The 18,096-nt window shown below is 47.7% G+C and overlaps 1 protein-coding gene across 3 annotated transcripts in view; it reads left to right on the forward strand.

The window, feature by feature from the left end:
- The first annotated feature begins 2,845 nt into the window (after window positions 1–2,845).
- MAMLD1 (mastermind like domain containing 1) overlaps window positions 2,846–18,096 on the forward strand; it is a 145,136-nt gene continuing 129,885 nt past the window's right edge. For 2 of the 3 annotated variants that reach the window (XM_081126114.1, XM_081126115.1), the window contains exon 1: window positions 2,907–3,123. The gene's annotated coding sequence lies outside the window, so the exon portion shown is untranslated. Of the gene's footprint in view, window positions 3,124–18,096 lie in introns of all 3 variants that reach the window. The other variant, XM_081126116.1, reaches the window with a different exon arrangement.

Genomic DNA, 18,096 nt, shown 5'->3' on the forward strand with positions numbered 1-18,096 from the left:
GGAGGAAATGCAAGAAGTGCAGGGTCTGTTAGGCTACCAGAATCACTACAGTTTTACTCTGTGTGAAATGGGGAGCCATTGCAGGTGAACAGAGATTGGGACTAGACTAAGGTGGGGGAGAGGGGTTTGAGAGAAAGTAGGAAACAGAGGAACAGGTTAGGTAGCTACTGGAGTAATCTAGGTGGGAGACACTGGTGACTGGGTCCAGTGTGTAGCATTGGAGGAGGAGAGAAAGCTGAGAGGGTGGATATATTTTGAAGATGGAAACAACAGAATTGTCTGCATCTCTGGAAAAGGAAGAACCAAGGAAGAGTCCAGGGCATTTGGCCTGGGCAATGTGAAAGATGGAGCTGCCATAATCTAAGGTGGCAGACTATGGGAGAAGTGGGTTAAGGGGTGACCAAGAGCTCTTTTCAGCCCATGTGGAGTTTGATATGTCTAGTGTCCATCTAAGTGGTGATGCCATACAGGCAGTTGGCCATATGGCGTAGGTGTAGCTGTGATGTCACAGGCTCCCAGGACATTGGGGGGAATGGGCATCATCCACCCCACTGGGGAAGTAGAGGGGAAGTGACTTGAGGGTGGAGTGGAGATATGTGCGAACAGAACCCCATCTTCCACCTCCTTGACCAAAGTGCTGAGAGGAAGGATCAAATTTTTAAAACACTCTGTAATGCTCTGATAGACATAGTTATTCCATTGTAACTGCTTTGTTTAATCGGATACCCATCAAGACACTACAGAGTTCTCTCTAGTTCTAGGGGTGCATGGTGGCTCTAGGATGAATCCCCCTCCCTGCAAGACCTCACAGGCCAGAGGCCAGGGCTCCACCCAGGATTCCAACCAGAGGCCTTGTCTGGAGTGAAGGTAAGGACTTGGATCAGAGAGCAATAACCTCCCCTGGCCGCTGGCCACAAGGGGGGGGGGGAAGAGCAGCCTGAGTTGAGACCCACCAAGGTGAATTCCTTCCTAGTTGAGCTGTGCAGCCCACTGCCCCCCCCCCCCAGGGGTCCTGCTCTCCCTGGTACTGGGTGCCAAGTGTCTGGTGGCTGGGCCTGAACGCTGCCCCTCAACAGGGGAACTTCAGGAAACTTTACAGCAAGGTGGCACCTACTCAGCCCACGACTGGACTGCGGTAGGTTTTTGGAGGGCCACGAGCCCTCTGCCGCCTGAGACAAGGGCCTGGAGGGGAGGGGGGGCCCGAGAGGGCACGGGATCCACCCCTTTATTCCCCACCTGAGGCTCCACCAGTGCGACCAGATGTGAGGGTGACAGGTGCCTCCTCAGAGGTGCTGGAAGGAGCCATGAGCAGGCTCTGGGGCTTTGCCTGCCAAGCGCTGCTGCTGTCGGACCTGATGCAGCGTAGGCCTTGGGGGCAGAGCTCAGTGAAGTCCAGATTAGGAAACATAGCCCGGGCGGGGACCCTGGAGAAGAGGCACTGGCTAGCCCCAGGATGGGGGAGGGGATCTGCGGGCCCTGGAGCGGCCTGACAAAGGGTAGAGGGCTCCGGGCTGAGGGGAAGTTCACTGGGACACCTCATTCCCTCAGATGCCGCAGGTGTCCGCCCCCGGATAATCCTTTGCTGAGAGAGGGCCGGTGCAGCTCAGCTAGAGCAAGGGCTTTGCCTCCCCAAGCCAGGAGGGCCGGAGGCTGGCTGGGGGACTTGGGCTCTAGTGTGAGCACTTCCTGGGGGAGTGGGTAGCACGGACTGGGTCCCAGCTGAGGTGGATAGGGCCTGGGAGCAGTGAGGCGTGGGCGTGGCTGGAGTAGGAGGAGGGAAGGGGAAAGGACAGCAAAGGGGAGGAGAAGCTAGGTGAGCAGGGGCTGGGTGCAGTTCAGTAGCTGCTACCTGAGAGCCCTGGTTCCCACTGCTGTCACAGCAGGTCTACTGGGCTGTCCAGTGGAAGCCAGCCAGCGAAAACCTCGGCGGTGGGACAGGCACTACCCATCCAGTGCCCCGCAACTGAAGGTGAGCCCCTTCCCGGTAGATAGCTCTTTAGGCCGGTCTCAGCTGAGAATGGGACGAGGTGAGGGAATTCAATAAGCTACTTTACAACCAGACTCCTGTCCCTGTGATGCTCCGGAATCCTCCAGGGATCTGCCATCTCTCTCACTCTTCCTTGGTGTTTCTCTTCCACTCTATCTCCATAATTTTCCCTAGGTATCTGTTGGTGCCTCTGTTGGTCTCTGTCTGTCTCGGTCTCCGTCACTCGCGCGCACTCTCACCGTGTTGCCGGTGAGTGCTGGATCTCCCCAGTTCCCTGCTCACCCTCGGTCAGTCAGAGGCCCGCACGGCTTGCCAGCTAGCTCTGCCCACTCTCCGGAAGGCTACCTGCCGCCTGCGGGTTTCCCAAGCTCGCGGGGCTCTACCTGTGGCCCTCTGGCCATCCCCATCTGCTCGTGCCAGGGGTCGTTAGGTCACCCCGATGCCTTCTCTCTCTATCAACGCACAGTCTAGGCAGTCCACCTGCTGTCGAGGGCACAGACGGCCTCCAGAAACGTTTGGAGCCTCCAGGGTAAGTGCCCCGGTGCCCCTTCTTCCCCTCCCGTCTCTCCCCAGCTGCCATGGCTCCAGTGGACTGGAGAAATGAGGTGACTGCAGTGAAGCCAGACTGCGGCAGCTTTCCCTTTTAAAAAGTAACAGAAGGGCCCGGGGTGCCCTTTGGGAGCCCGCCGCGCTTCCCCTGTCCCTGCCTAAAAACTCGGCGTTTCGGGGCTCAGAGCCAGAGGGGTCGCTGGCGGGGCAGCGCGGCTTCCCCTTTAAGGCCAGAGCCGCTTATCGCTGAGAGTGTGAGAGGGTATGAGTGTGCGGCGTGCGTGTCTCCTCCTCCCCGAGTGACACAGCAGTGAGAAATGCCTATCAGTAACTTAAACCCCCGAAACTCCACCTTCCGGGCGCGCGGTGCGGAGCCGGGCGGTGGGAATAGAGAGAGAAGATTGAGGCCGCCACTGCAGCGCCGCCGGCATGAACTTGGCCACGAGCTGAAGCCGCCCGCGGCGGGCGGGGGCTGGGGCACCGGCCACTAGCCAGGTGGTGATCCCCTGGAGGCTAGCTGCTGGAGCCAGCCATAGCTTGCCCCCGGAGCACTGCCCCCACCACAGCCGCGGGAGCTCTGCAGCACGGTAAGGCTGAGGCGGGCCCGGGAAGTCTGACTGCTGGGGGGGCTCCGTGGTGCATTGGTAGCTCCACTTGTGATCCCCATCTTGGAGGAGCCGGGGCCCAGGGGTGCTGAGACCCAGGGAACCCCAAAGTTTGCTCCAAGCGCAGGGCCCACCTGGCGCAGCGCGCTGCCGCCCCCCTCTCAGATAAGCTGGGCCAGGCTGAGCTCAGATCGCATCTCCCGGGGCTAAGGCCTCTTCCTGCTCCCCCGTGCCCACTGGGCGTCCATACTATTCAGGCGGAGGCAGCCAAGTACCCGGGAGGGAAGGCAGAGGGGCACGAGCCACGCGGGCTCCCCTGGCAGACCTGGGCGACCCTGAGGTTCTCACTCTATCTCAGCGCCGCCTGGGCCGCTTGCAGCCCAGCTTCCCTGGCGACGCTGCCTTTGCCTGCCAGCTCCCTGAGCCTGGGCCAGTCCCTAGTGAGTTAGGGGTGCAGAATTCCTTCACCCCACCCCAACCCAATTTGCTGCCGCCTAAAGGGAGTGTGGAGTGTGAGAGCGCCGAACCCGTTGCCTTGCTCTGGCTCTTCTGCTAAATCCTGCCCTGGAAGGGAGCCAGGAGCACAGCTAGAGGCTTGAGGCAACCCTGACTGGGCTCCTGCCGGAGCTAACTGCACTCTCGCTTTCCGAGCTCCCAGGCCTCGGAGCCGCGGCATAGCCCGGGACCGGCTGCTACGGTGGGCGGGAAGCCTCCCGGAGCGCGGCCAAATACTTTTCTCCGCCGGTTGGCTCCGCCAGGCTCCGTCCCAATGCAGCGAGTCAGAAGTCACTTGGAAAGCTGGCTGTACGGTCTGATTTTTATCCGTGATTAAATTCGGACTGAGCAGACACTAATAAGATTAGCTTGCCAGAAAACTGCCCTGTAGTCTTCAGAACCTGAACATACAAACGCACCTCAAGCTGGGGATTCGCCACCCCCCTCCCTGCACTCCTGCAGCTGGGCACAGCCAAATGGGGCACCCAGATTGTGGGTGTGTGTGCGTGGGCAGGAACACAAGGATGGCTGTGGGACGTTGAAAGAAGGTACTCCACTTGATAGGGCGGCTTAATGTTGTTGCTTGGCAGCAGAAGGAATTTAGAAAGTGTTGGATGGGAAGAAATCTCCCGCGGGAGATCCCCGCGGGAATCGCACCGCCCCCACCGGTTCCGGCCCAGAGGTCCGGTCGATTGTATTCCTGGGCTGCAGTGAGCCATCGGGCAGCAACACAGCGGTGCATCCCAGTCCTTTGCTGGAGCGGGCAGCGGACAGGGAGCCCACCGGTCGGGCGTGGTCGGCCGCTCACCCACGGAGGCTTCCCAGCCCTAGCGGCTGCTGCTCTGGGCTTGGGGAAGCGGTGCACTCCCCCACCCACATCTTCTTGTCTTTTCGATTCTCCTCCCTCCCACCCCTGCTGCCTCTTTGGCTTACCCAACTGCTTTCTAAAAAGGCCCTTTGTTTCCCTGGAGGCTGAATGGAGAAAAGGGGAAGGGAGAGGGACGCAGAGGCAGAGGGCGGGGGCGGCTGCCTCCCAGTGGCTTAGAGTGGCTGGGGACTGGATGGCGTTTGTAGGTGGTGGGGGAGGGGGCTGTGCTTCGAAGACCCTTGGCAGGAACCCCGGAAGCCGTAAGGAGACCCTGGCTCTTGGTGTCCAACGCAAGCCCAACCTGCTGGCGGTGGACAACCTGGGTCCTGGAGGTCCAGATTGTCCCGAAGGTGGACGGCTGGCAAGCAGGCGCAGAGGCCAGGGACAGCGCGCGCTCCGCGGGCTGGGTGGACGCGGTTCGTCACTGAGTTCGCTGGGAGCAGGCAGAGGGGGAGCCCTTTCCTGGATTTCGCTTTTCAGGCCTCGTCCCTCGCCCCTCGCCTCTCGCCCCTCGCCGCCAGGGTTCAGGGCGGCTGTCCTGTCTGGCGTTGTGAGTCGACGGCTGAAAAGACGGTAGCTACCCTGAAGCTCTCGCCACCCCGGGGCTACAGGCATCATTCCTTCCCTCCACTTTCTGCTGCAATCTTCCCCACCCCATCCCCTACCCCCACCACAAAAACACTAGTTCCAGTGGGACCCCTTTGTAGGCAGGGAGGGGATCGGAATGCCACCTCCGATTTCTTACAGCCTGGGCTGGCAGTGGGGACGAAGATGCACCTTCGGAACCTGTGTCGGCCTGCCGCCTCTTCACGGACTCAGCGCTGGGCACTTGGGGGTGTCTAGGATTTAGCCGGCGCATATCCCTTATACTTGCTTTACCTCACAAACTTGCGGGACCCCCGACTATCACTGAGGAATGTTAAACATAATGCGAGAAGTAACCTTTTGCCAGCCTCTTGGCCTGCCTCCTCCGCATTGCCCAAAGCGGCTTCTCTCCTCATAAAGTTTGTTCGGAAAGGGGATACTGACTATAAGAAAAACCGACAAATAAGGAGAAGGGGGAGGAGCCCAAACTCGACTGGTGGGAGCCAAGTGAGATTCAGATTCCTACAGGTGTCCTATCACCTCTGCCTCCGCCCCCTCTTCCCATTTAATCTCTTGACGTATTACTAGTGCCTTTTACCAAATCTTTCCTCTACACCACTTCCCTCCCCTCCCTGGAGATTATCCATAAGTGTTAGTTGAACATTTGTTCTCTGCTCTTTGGAATAGAGGCGAAGCGTTAACTCCACCCCTCCCTCCAGTCCCCCACTCCAACATACACACCCCAACTGCATCTAAAACCACAAGAAAGTGCTCAAAGGGTAAACCATGAGCTCTACCTTCTCCTCCCCCCTTTCTGCTTTCCTTCTGGAACAAGATCATTGGAAAATAAAGCTGCTGATGTGCGAGATGGAACATATGGTACCTCCATAAGAGAGAAGCTGAAATGGCCTTGAACCGGCAGGACAGACCAGCTGTTTGCTGCCAGCCAGAGCAGCTAATCAGCTTCTTCCCCTTAAAGTGACAGCCCTCTTTTCTCTTGATGACCAGTTTGCATATTAAATTGAATATTCTTCAGAGGAGAAATGCAATGGCCTCCTATATTGCTTTGTGCTTTGGTGGCTCTCCAGTACTTGTCCCCTGCTCTAAGGGCTATCTTGTCCTTTGCCCATGTGTGCCTCCAATATGTGAGTGTTTCCTTCAACACTGATGTAAGAATGTTGCTCAAAGTGGAACTTGGGAAGAGGGAGGCAGGAAAAAGGAAAGAAAGAGAGGGGCTGACAGATTCCCAGATGCCAGGGAAGAAACCTCTCTGTTTTGTTTCTAGTAGTTGTAGAAAAACTAGCAGCCCCCCACTTAAATATATCACAAAGAGCTGCAGCTCTTCCTTGTAAAAGCTCCTTAAAAATCATCCTCTTCTGGCCATGACCATTTTCAGTTTTCCCTCAGTACAATGTGTTTGGGAGGAGGAGGGGGGACCAGTTTGGCATTGGAAGAAGAAAGGCTTGAGGAGATACAAGGAAATTCCATGTTAGGAAATCATTAGCAAAGGGTGACTTCGCTTGTTTTCCTGCCACTGACGCTCACAGTGACATAGATGTGTGGGGTGAAACAGAAACGTTATTGAATGTTTAAACTCAACTAGGAAATAGCTCATTGCTGGGGTGGGAGTGGGGACTATACATTCACTGCATCTTAAGGTAAGGAATTTACTGTTGTCAGTCCTATTCATTAAGGAAAGGGAATTTTTCAAGCTTGACTAGCACATTTAATATTATTTTTTAAAATCTTTTAAGCTGATCACCTAAAGGCTTAAATGCACCTGTTTAGTAGATCACCCTTAGGAAACTCAAGCACTGCTTAGGCTTATGAAATGGGCAAAAAATGATCTTAAACAAAGGGTTCTTTCAGACAGTAGTTTGACTAATCTCCTTTAAAGGGTCTTCCTATATGTGGCAAAACTTTTTTTTAAGATTCTGATTTTTTTTCTGTAGTGGTGCATTGGAGAGATAATTAGTAGAGGAGCTGAGAAACCTGTGTTCTAGAATACTCTCCCCACTAATTAACAGAGTGATCTTGAACAAGTCCATCCTCCTCCCTTGTTTCTCCCTTCCCTTCATAACCTCAAAGTCTGAGTCCCTTCCAGCTCTAACACACTGTGATGTGTGAATGAAACAGTCATTTTTTCTGGGAAAGTGAAATACTGTTGGGGAAAACAGCTAGATATAAAAAAATGAAGCTGAGATTTTGAGGGGCATCAGGAAGAGGGAGGTATAAAAATTGGCAGAAGGCCAAGCAAAATAATATACAAGTGTCTTCAGTATGAAATTCTAACCCAGAATCATGGATGGGGTTGTCTGAGAGGCAATCTGAAAGGGCTTCTTCTTCTTTTTATTTTTTTATCCCCACTGGAGGGTTTTATTTCCATTACTTTTCAGAGAGAGTGGAAGGGGGAGAGAGATAGAGAGAGAAACATCGATGTGAGAGAGACACATCGATTGGGTGCCTCCTGCACGCACCCAGGCCAGGGCTGGGGATCAAGCCTGCAACCGAGGTTCATGCCCTTCAGACCGTGGGCTGATGTTCTAACCACTGAGCTATACCGGCTAGGCCCAAAGGGCTTCTTGTCCAGTACCCCGAATCCAGTGGTAAGGCCTGTTGATGGCAGGCCTCCTTATCATTGGGTTGGTTTACAGATAATGCAATATAAACTCTTGGAAATTAGATTGGCATGATTGCAAAGGACTCATCTAATATAGAATATATTTGCTGTTTTGTAGTTATTTAGCAAAGGTTTCAAGGACAAAAAGCCTTCCCCTCTACACACATTTATCCCACTGGAGTATGAACTCTGAATTCAATGCTGAACCTTTTCTTTTCTCCTTAGTCCAGCTGGGTGCTTTTTTAAAAATCACATTTTCAACTTTGAGGAAGCAGCAGCCATGAAAGAATCTGCCACTGTCCTGCTTGATGTTAATATTGATTTTTTAAAGTGGGTTGGGGGAGGGGTAGACATTATGAAGAAAGACCTTTTATCCTCTGAGCTCTTTGGCAATTATCTTGCTGCCATAAATGTTGATACACATATAATGGATGTAACTAAAAATCTCCTTATCCAAGCAGAAAAAGCTGAGTGTTGGAGCAGATAGAATGCTGAGAGTGTGAATAGACCAACCCAGATGTGGCTGAGGTGGGAGATAAATGATGGAGGAACAATAATTAGTTACTATGGATCAGCACAATAAACCAATTCCTATCATACACCTCTCACAACACCACTGAGGGGTAACCTAGGCAGCACCAGTCAACTGTATGGCAGGATTGGAGCCTCATGAAGCTGAGCTGGAAGCAGTCTGATTTTTCAGACATTGAGTCCTTAAACATCTTCCAAACTTTGAAGAGGAAAACTTTATAAATCTGCATGAACCTGATGGATTTAATTGAAGTGCATACTACTGGTTTTGTCATTACTGCTGTTGTCATCTAGAAAAGAAGAGTGAGCCCACAGAGCCAGAGCCAGCTGATAGTTAGGGGTCTCATGGAGAGGCAGGCAGAACAGCAGAGTCCCAAGGGGTCCTGCTCCTAAATGACCAACCAGGGGCTTCTGAAGCCCCAGTAGCATTTGCTGCAAGGGAGGGAACAGAAGCAAATGAATTGGGTTTCCTCCCTCCCAAACCTCATTGCTTTATTTTTTCTTCCTGTTCACAGAGCCTCCTCAATTTCTTTTGTGCCTCAAGCCACCTCCTAAGATCTGACCTCTTCATAATTTCCAAAGCAATCACATATGTCACAGCCTAAAATGATACCTCCCCCAGTAAAACATAGCAAAGGTCCTCAGCCTCACTGGCTGTGGGCACCAAGCTCCAGAAATAAAGCTTTCTAGAGACAGGTCCAAGAGCAGCGTAAAGAAAAAGCCTTTTGCAAAGTCTGTGAGAATTGTCCTTGCTCACAGGTTTTTCCCCAGGCCTCCCTGGAACCCCAGCTTCAGACTTTTACCTCCTCCCTGGCCTAAATGATAGTGGGCTCTTCTGGACCCTGGAGGAGGAGGCTACTAAGCTGTCAGAACACATTCTGCTGATTCTGGAAGAGTCCACTGGAGACCGCAGGGTCTGAACTAGTGAATGGCATCGGATCTGAGGGGCCTGGTGGCCCCAGTTTGTGCCCTCTATCTTTAGGAGGGCGGGGTGGGGGGGAGGCCATGGGCCTTAGAGCACTAAAGGCAGGACAAAATCCAAGTCACCCTAAATGCTTTGGGCAATCTCAAGTCCTCTGTCCAATTGTTTGGAGCTCCACCCTTGCCCCATGCATAATATGTTTATATTTCCCTCAGTGTTTGAATCTGAAACCCTCACCCCCAGCTTCTTTAAGGGCTTTGTGACACAAAAAGAGAAGGGAAGAAAGAGGACAGGATACATCTCTGCCTTCCTTTGGGGGGGTTCCGTTAGCCAGCTGACCACAGTCCCACACACAGTTGCCCCAGCTTACATACAAAACTCAGATGTGGAAAGATGGAGAATTTTCAAGCTGGAAGAGTAAAGTCCTGCGATTTTACAGAAGAGGAATGTGAGGCCCAGAGAGGGGATCCAACTTCCCTGAGGGAACACAGTGGAGTGATCCCAAAATAGACAGAACCTTGGTTTCCAGTTCTCAGTCAAGTACTTGGGTCTGGAATGTCCACTTTGTACTCATGTTGAGGAAGAGGAAATGTGGTGAGAGGAGTATGGTACACAGAGAAGGTACAACATTATTAACTGGTGTAATATAAGCCACTCTGTGTCAGTGTGTGCTCTGCTTAACATTTTGGGACAGTAGTGAGGCACATTGGAACCAGAACTCCAAGTCTAGAACTAGCTGAAGATCATTAAAGGTTATAAGTTAAGGTTCCGTCGGGCTCAGGCATGGGTGCCACAGAAAAGAGTGTCTTGTGTTGTTTTGTTTTCAAGTTGTTGATTACAAGTTGGACAGTCAGGCCCTTGGAGGGTTGGGCTGGGTGGGCTCTCTTGGCAGTTTTGGATTGTTTGGATTTTGTTCTTAGTGAGATCTATGTTAATATCTGCCTCAGGTAGTTCCAGTGCTGACCTGGGAATTTTAAGTGGGACAGTAGTTTTGATGCAGTTGCCAACGTCACATGCTTTGCGTGTCTAATTCTGAAAGACTGGCATGCATTATTCTAGGTTTGGGGAGGAGGACACAGCGTCTTTAAGTTGCTTGCCTGTCAAGGATTAATTTAACCTCTAATTACTACATTTTCTTCACAGTTTGCTGCACAAACATGTTGTAACAAAAGCTAAAAGAACTATGCCATTTCATTTTGCTGCTCTAAAATTAATTTTGCTGTTATGGAGTCAAATCTTACACACTTGATGTTAAAATAACTGTGCTGATATTAGAATTAAAATGAACAATCTGGTTCTTTCTAGTGATATCCCAGCGATGGGGTAAGGAGCATTATTGTGTTAGTCACAACCTTGCCCTCAAAATGAGCCCTGACAATGTAGAGGAGTATCATTGCACTAATCTCACCGGGCAGCCAGTGCTTCCAACACATGGCTCCCTGTCCCGTGTGTTGCCTTCAGAGCTTGACTAATGACCTTAGTAGTGAAGCAGCCTGGGAGTCCTTCCTATTTGCTAACAGGGTGGGTAATGAGGTCTCCTACCACAGAAAAGGTGAGGTCATTATCAAATTGAAGCCTCCCGAGGGCCTGCTCCCGAGACAGAACCTGTTCAGAGCGTGGCGACAATGAAATTGCAAGATTAAACTGCCTGGGATTCTCCAAGCAGATTTCTCTCCTTGCTCCTCCCTGTGCTGACCCCCAAGGGAAGGTCCTTTGGCAGGCCTACAGATATTTTGATCCTCACCTCCCCAAACAACAGCAGTGGATGCGGAAGCCACAGGCCCATTCTGGGGTGGCTGGGAAGTCTGGTTACTCAGATTCTGCACAGGAGTCCTTCGCAGTATGGCTTGGTTCCTATTTTAAAGTCCATAGAGGTAGACTTGTGGGATAAGGGTGAAGACCAGCTTAGCTAGTCATGGGGCTTCATATCTTTGCCTGGGTAGTTGTGGAGAGCTGGACTTTTACACTCACACACACATCCCTACCACAGTGTCAGAGAAGCATAATTGCTCTTCATTTCCTCCCAGGAAGGAAAGTCACTTCCTCTTTTAGAGCACATTTTGCCTCAGGATTTGAGAACTAGAAGCCTCTGTTATCTCTCTTATCCTCAGCACATCTTTTCTGAAAGGTGGTATCCAGATAGGAAGGACTAGGTCCTAAACCCTTGTTCCCCCCATGGTGGGGACAGGCTGTCTGGCCTTTGCAGTCATGCCTTTGGGTTGGCCCTTTACAAAATCCTGAACAAACTAAGTTCAGGTTCAGTCTCCCTACCTTGCCCTTTCTGGATCCTAGTTCTGCCCTATCCCCTTCCCTGAAAGGCACCATCCTCTGTGCCATAGTGTGACTCGCTACATCAGGAGAATCTGGAACCTCTAACTTGAATGATGGGATGCAAGGGTTACCATGCCTTAGAGAGCATCCACTCTTTAGGGAACAAGTAGGAGGTGTTCAAGGGTTAAGGAGGCCCTTTTGGACCCCACCAAGTGGTGCCATGCCTGGTATAAAGCTGGTTCTGTTCATGAGATTAGAGAATGACCATAGCACCTGGCTGTCAAGGCTCTCCTGAGCTCACCCTAGCTGATCTCCTGAGCCCTGAATCATAAAAAAAAGGATACCTCTCTCTCTGAAACAAGGCAAACTTTAACTTTTGTGGGTCATGGACTTATTTGAAAATCCGATGAAAGCTATGGGTCATGTTCTTTTTTTCTTTCTTTCTTTCTTTTTTTAAGGAGATCTAAACTTTAATTTTTTATTTTTTTAAATTTATTTTTTTAAATTTTATTTTTGTTTAAAATATTACAGATGTCCCTTTTTCTCCCTAATGACCCATTCCACCCTGTCCCTTCCCCCTCCCCAGTCCCTCTCCCCACCATTGTCTGTGTCCTTGGGTTGTGCATATATGCATATAAATTCTTTGGTTACTCTCTCCCCCTCCCCCCACCCACCCTCCCCCATCCCTCTGACATTCATCAGTCTCATCTATGCTTCCATGTCATTGAATCTATTCTGTTCATCAGTTTATTAAGTTGTTTAGATTCCACGTATAAGCGAGATCATGTGATGTTTGTCTTTCGCTGCCTGGCTTATTTCACTTAGCATAATATTCTCCAGGACCATCCATACTGTCCCAAAGGGTATGAGATTCTTCTTCTTTACAGCTGCGTAGTATTCCGTGGTGTAAATGTCCCACAGCTTTTTTATCCACTCATCTACTGATGGGAACTTGGGCTGTTTCCAGATCTTGGCTATTGTAAACTGTGCTGCTATGAACATCGGGGTCATGTTCTTATACCACCACGCAAGTATATGCAATGTTGAGTCTAATGTTAGGGGCTCATAGACCTTTCTGGAAGCCCATTCATGGTTCCCTAGGGGATCCTTTGAGACAGGTTAAGGATGCCTCAATATGGTGTCTTAGTCTGTGCCAGATTGTGTGGTCATCCCTGGTCACTACATGGGCGTACAAACATCATGATGTGGTGAAAGAACATGAGCTTTGCCTTCAGCACAGGACGTTTACCAGCTGTGGGATTTTAGGCAAGTCCGTGAACCTGCCTGAGCTGCAGTATCCTCAGTTGTCAGATGAGGATATCAGAATGCTAGCCCTACTCAGCTTAACGGCATGGGAGGAGATTCAAATGAATCAGTGTTGATGTGACAGTCTTGCACACATCAGACTCTGGTACCCTCTAGGGTTTCTCTCTGTGGTGTCACTGGTCAATCTTCACTTTGCTTTCCTAGTGGCCTGAAAAATTTAACCAAAAGAAAGCAGGTCTCTTTTGACATGAAAAGTCTTTTTGTCCCTTCCTCTGACATTGTGTAAGTTATACCTAGGCAAGCTATCATAAAACAGTCTCTAGCTTGGGAGGGACTTCCTCAGGCATGCAGAGTGTCTGGGATCCAGGCAGTTCTGAAGGTCAAGACTGGTTAGGGGTCCTGCTTGCCCAAACTCTGCTGCTCCTGAGTGGGGCCAGGGTATGTGTTTCTGGCCCAGTACCCTGGAAGAGGTTCCATGTCAGCCTGCCACAGAAGTTAGCAAATGGGACCTGAGAAGGCAAATGGATTGGTTTTCCACATTCCAGTACTATCACACCTGGCTTGAGAAGTAAAAGTGGATCCTTGAATCTCCCCCAAATAAGTGAAAAGGTCTGGCTAGCTCCTTATGAAAACTGGGTGGTGGACCTGCCCTGGGATCTGGCCAGAGTCCTGCCCTGAAGGGGGTGGGGAGCAGTTCTCTTTGGAGAAAAGCCTCAGGAGCAGCTTGCAGGCACTTTGGTATTGTGTTAGCCTGAGAGGGAAGAGGCCCCCTGGACTCAATTCAAATAGCCCTTCTTCACTGCCCACATCTAAACCTGGTAATGTGGGAAGACTTTTCAGGAGGGCTGGCAAATCATAGATGAGAAAACTGAGGCTTTGATAGGAGGCTATGCTTGTTCAAGGTCACATGACAAGTTAGGGCCATTTCCCTGCAAGAACACAAATGAGCATGAAGATAGGTCCTTGGCCCTTGTTGGGCCTCTGCTCACTCCAGGCTCTCTGGCTCCTGACAATAATGTCTTTTCACCTCTTAAAAACACAAACTGTCTTCAGATTAACCTGGCCCTAATGAATGCTCAAGTTTTCAAAGTCAACTTGAGAGAATAGCAGGTTTGGAAAGCTCTTTGAACCCTCAGAGGATGATTCTGGCCATGCAGAGCCTGTTGCTATGCAGTTACAGAATCAAGAAAGCCACACATTTGTAGAGCATCCCCCCTCCCCCACCCCAAGTTAGGAACCTTTTGGAAAAGAGTGTGTTGCTAGGAGCCCCGACTTCAGAGAGGAGTGCTGTTTTTCTTCGAACTGATTTGTAAACGGATTGAAGGGGTCCCCCCTTTCTTCAGTTAAACCAGACAGATTTGCCAGGCCTGGTTAGTGGAGATCACGTTGAAAATGAGCATTCAGTATTGGGTCATTATGCAGAATGGAGCCAATTCCCATCCTTTGCTGGAGTGTCTGGGCTTTAAGCTTCATTATTATTCTGGAGGGGGAGAAATCCTGCAAGTCACTTGAAAGTAGATGCCACCCAGCACTTTTAGGCATCTTCACCTCACGTAATCATCCAAAACTATAGTCTGTAAATTGGAAAGTGTGGCAGTTGGCACTTGTCCTTTGGGAGAGTCACTATTTGGGACCACCTTTCTGAGTCTATAAGGGATCCCAGTTGCAATAGTGGGAATAATGTCTACCTGGGGGTAAGCTGATTCCGGGTCCATCTGTGAACCTCAATTTCCCCATCTGTACAGTAAAGGAGTTGACTAGGAGAATCTGAAGGTGCCTCCAGCTTTGACATGTCATGCTTCTCGGAGTTGCAAATTAAACTCTTAAGTTACTTAAAATATTTGAAGAAGAGAAATCATAATTTGTTCTTTTTGAAATTATTAGAGACATAAAACAATGAGGGTTTCATTTTAGTTTGGTAGGTGGGGGCTGTGGCTGTTATATAGTAGAGGACAGTTCTAGAACTTTGGGTAAAGACAAAAAGATTTGATATGTATTTTTGTGGGACCAAAAAAATGGGAAAGGGGATGTTCCCTTAGAGATCCAGCTTTTACACATGAGAATACTGGGACTGGATTCCCTTGCAAGCTGCTAGAAGCTGAGCTAATCCAGGACTCAGGCATTCCCACTCTCAGCCAGCTCATTGTGGGCTATTTTGCCACCCATAGTCCACATACCCTCACATAGGAAGCGTCTAGACTTCCAGTTTTTGGGCCTGTAGTTAGCAGAGTATTGGGCTGAGAGATTTTGATGTCTAGCTACCAAATAGTAGCTTATCAAAAAGGAATTTTTCCCCATTCCTGTCCCCAACAACCAAGAGTTGTTTTCAGCTAAAATAAATATTTAATTTTGTTGGTCTTATACCAATGCCTAGTTTAAAATAAAGAAGATTTTTTAAATAATGGAGGGTAGTCCTTGGGGGCTTTTTATTTGGAATTATTTTAATTTAGCCATATTGGCTGTTTTAGGTTTGGCTTCATATACTCTTATTTTTATTATGCAAAAAACAAAACAAAACAAAACAAAACAAAAACACAAAGCCACCCCACCCTTAGTTTTGCAATGAGTTAACAGTTTATCTTGTCTAAAAGAAACTTTTAATTTCTCAACTGTTTTACCCACAGTGCTTGGCATGTTTGCTTATTTGTTTGTTTGTTTTTAAATCACAGACATGTGTTGTCCACCTATACCTCAAGGGATGCTTACAAAATCTGGAACAATTCTTCAGTCTGTCTTTGTGTTTTGTAGCATTTATATCTGTGAAGACTACAGGCCAGTTATTTTTCAGAATGTCCCTCATTTTGGCTTTGTCTGATGTTTCCACACGATTAGATTCAGGTTCTGCACTTCTGGCAGGAATACCACAGAAGTGATGCTGTGTCCTTCTCAGCACATCAATCAGGAGTTTCATGGTGGTGTTATGTCTTCTTTCTGGTGATGTTAACCTTGATCACTTGGTTAATGTAGTGTCTGCCAGGTTTCTACATTATCAGCTTACTATTTTCTCCTTTGTAATGATCTAATGGGAATATATTTTGAAGATATGTTAATGTCCTGTTACTCCACAAACTTTCACTCACTAGTTTAGCTATCCATTGATGATCCTTGCCTGAGGCAAGTTTATTATGCTGGCTGCCGAATAATGAATTTCTAATTCTATCATCCTTTCTATATTTATTATTTCACTTTCTACCATAAAATAGTTTTCCTTCCTTATGTATTTATTTATATGAAGTGAAGTCATGGATTATTATTTTATTCAATGAGTTATAATTCTTTACTATCATTATTTATTTTGATAATCAAATTGTCTGAGCTGTGGTCAGAGGGAGCCTTTTATATCTTTTTGACATATTCCTAATCATTCTCTGAGCATGGTCTTAATTTCTGGCATAACAAGATGCTCCAGGCTCATCTTGTACAGTTTCTACCTCATCCCTAAAAATCAGCCATTTTCCCAACGCACCCTAGTTTCTTTTAGTGGAGAATGGTATTTAGAAACCAAGATCTGGTTTCTAAATGAGCATAGTAGATGTATGCTCATTTCTACAGGAGCATTATTGCTAATAGGCCCTCTCAGTCCACAAAGCTAGGAAATTACTTAATTAACTCTATATTTCATTATTTTATTAATTTTTATCATTGTGGTCACTTCTGTGTCCATTATGAGTTCACACTGATACCTCTAAATTCCAATCCATACTTGTTAATTTTATCTATATCTATCATCTATCTATCTAATCTATCATCTATTTATATCTGAATCTATCTATATCTATCTATATCTATCTATCTATCTATCTATCTATCTATCTATCTATCTATCTATCATCTATCATCTATATCTATCATCTCTCTATATCTGTCCATCATCTATATCTATCTGTATTAAATTTATTAAGGTAACATTAGTTAATATCATTATATAAATTTTAGGTGTACAACATTACAATTCATTATTTATATACTCTAATGCATGCTCACCACCCAAAATCTAGTTTCCTTCTGTTACCATATATTGACCCTTTTTATCCAACTCAACCTCTCCTCACTCCCATCACCTCTGGTAACCACCATTCTGTTGTCTGTATTTATGATTTTGTTTTTGTTTGTTTTGTTAGTTTAATTCTTTTTTGCACCTGTGAAATAATAACATAATTCCAAAAGTTAGAACTGCGCAAAAGTTTCACCTCCCATTACTTCTATCCTTTCTATCTCATTCCATTCATCTCCTCTTAATAACCAACCTCATCTGCTCTCCTGTGTTTGTTTTTGCACAAATAAGCAGATATCTGCGCATTTTCCTATAGCCCCTTTTCACGTGAAGAATAGCATACTATAGACACTCTTTTGGGCTTTGCTTTTTTACATGACAGGACATCTTAGCAATCATTTCATATCAGTTCATAGAGACCTTTCTCATTCTTTTATTACAGCTGCATAATGTGGTGTGTGAGAACGTAAACATATACACAGTTTTGTTAAGTTGCCATATTCCCCTCCTGAAAGGTTGTACCAATTTGTATTCTGGTCAGCAATGTCTTTTCCCTTAAAGCCTCACCATCAGTGTTTGCTATACTTTCTAATTTTTGTAAATCTGATAGGTGAGAAATGGTATCTCAGTCATTTTAATTAGCATTTTTCTATCATGAGTGACTTGGAGCATCTTTTCATATGCTTTAGAACCTTTTTGATCTCTGTGTGTGCGCATGTGTGTGTGTGTGTGTGAACATCTATTCATGACTGTCTCCACTTTTTTATTGGGTTTTGGTATTTTATCCTCAATTTTAGGAGTTTTTATAGTAAGAAAATTAGTTTTTTTAAATTTCGTTTTGTTTTAGAATCCTAGTGAACTATTTATTATTGTTATTTTTAATTGTGGTAAAATATATATAACAAAAATTTATCATTTTTAAGTGTAAAATTCACTGACACTAAGTACAGTCACATTGGTGGACAATCATCATCACCATCCATCTCCAGAACTTTTTTCATCCTGCAAAAGTGAAGCTCTGTACCCACTGAATAGCTTACTCAGTAGCCCCTGGCACCCAGCATTCTACTTTCTGTCTCTGTGAATTTGACTCCTGTAAGAACCTCCTGTGAATGGAATCCTACAATACTTGCCCTTTTGTAACTGCATTATTTCACTTAACATAATGTCTTCAAGGTTCAGCCATGTTGTAGCAGTTGTCAGAATTTCCTTCCTTTTAAGGTTGAATAATATTGCATTGTCTGGATGAACCACATTGTGTGAATGGCGTTTATCCATCATTCATCAGTGGACACTTGGGTTGCTTCTACCTTTTGGCCATTCTGGATAATGCTGGTGTGGACATGGGAGTGCAATATCTGTTCAAGTCTCTGAGCATCTACCAGAAGTGGAACTGCAGAATG

This window comes from Miniopterus schreibersii, assembly GCF_964146895.1.
Source record: "Miniopterus schreibersii genome assembly, chromosome: X".
NCBI classification, from domain to species: Eukaryota; Metazoa; Chordata; class Mammalia; order Chiroptera; family Miniopteridae; genus Miniopterus; species Miniopterus schreibersii.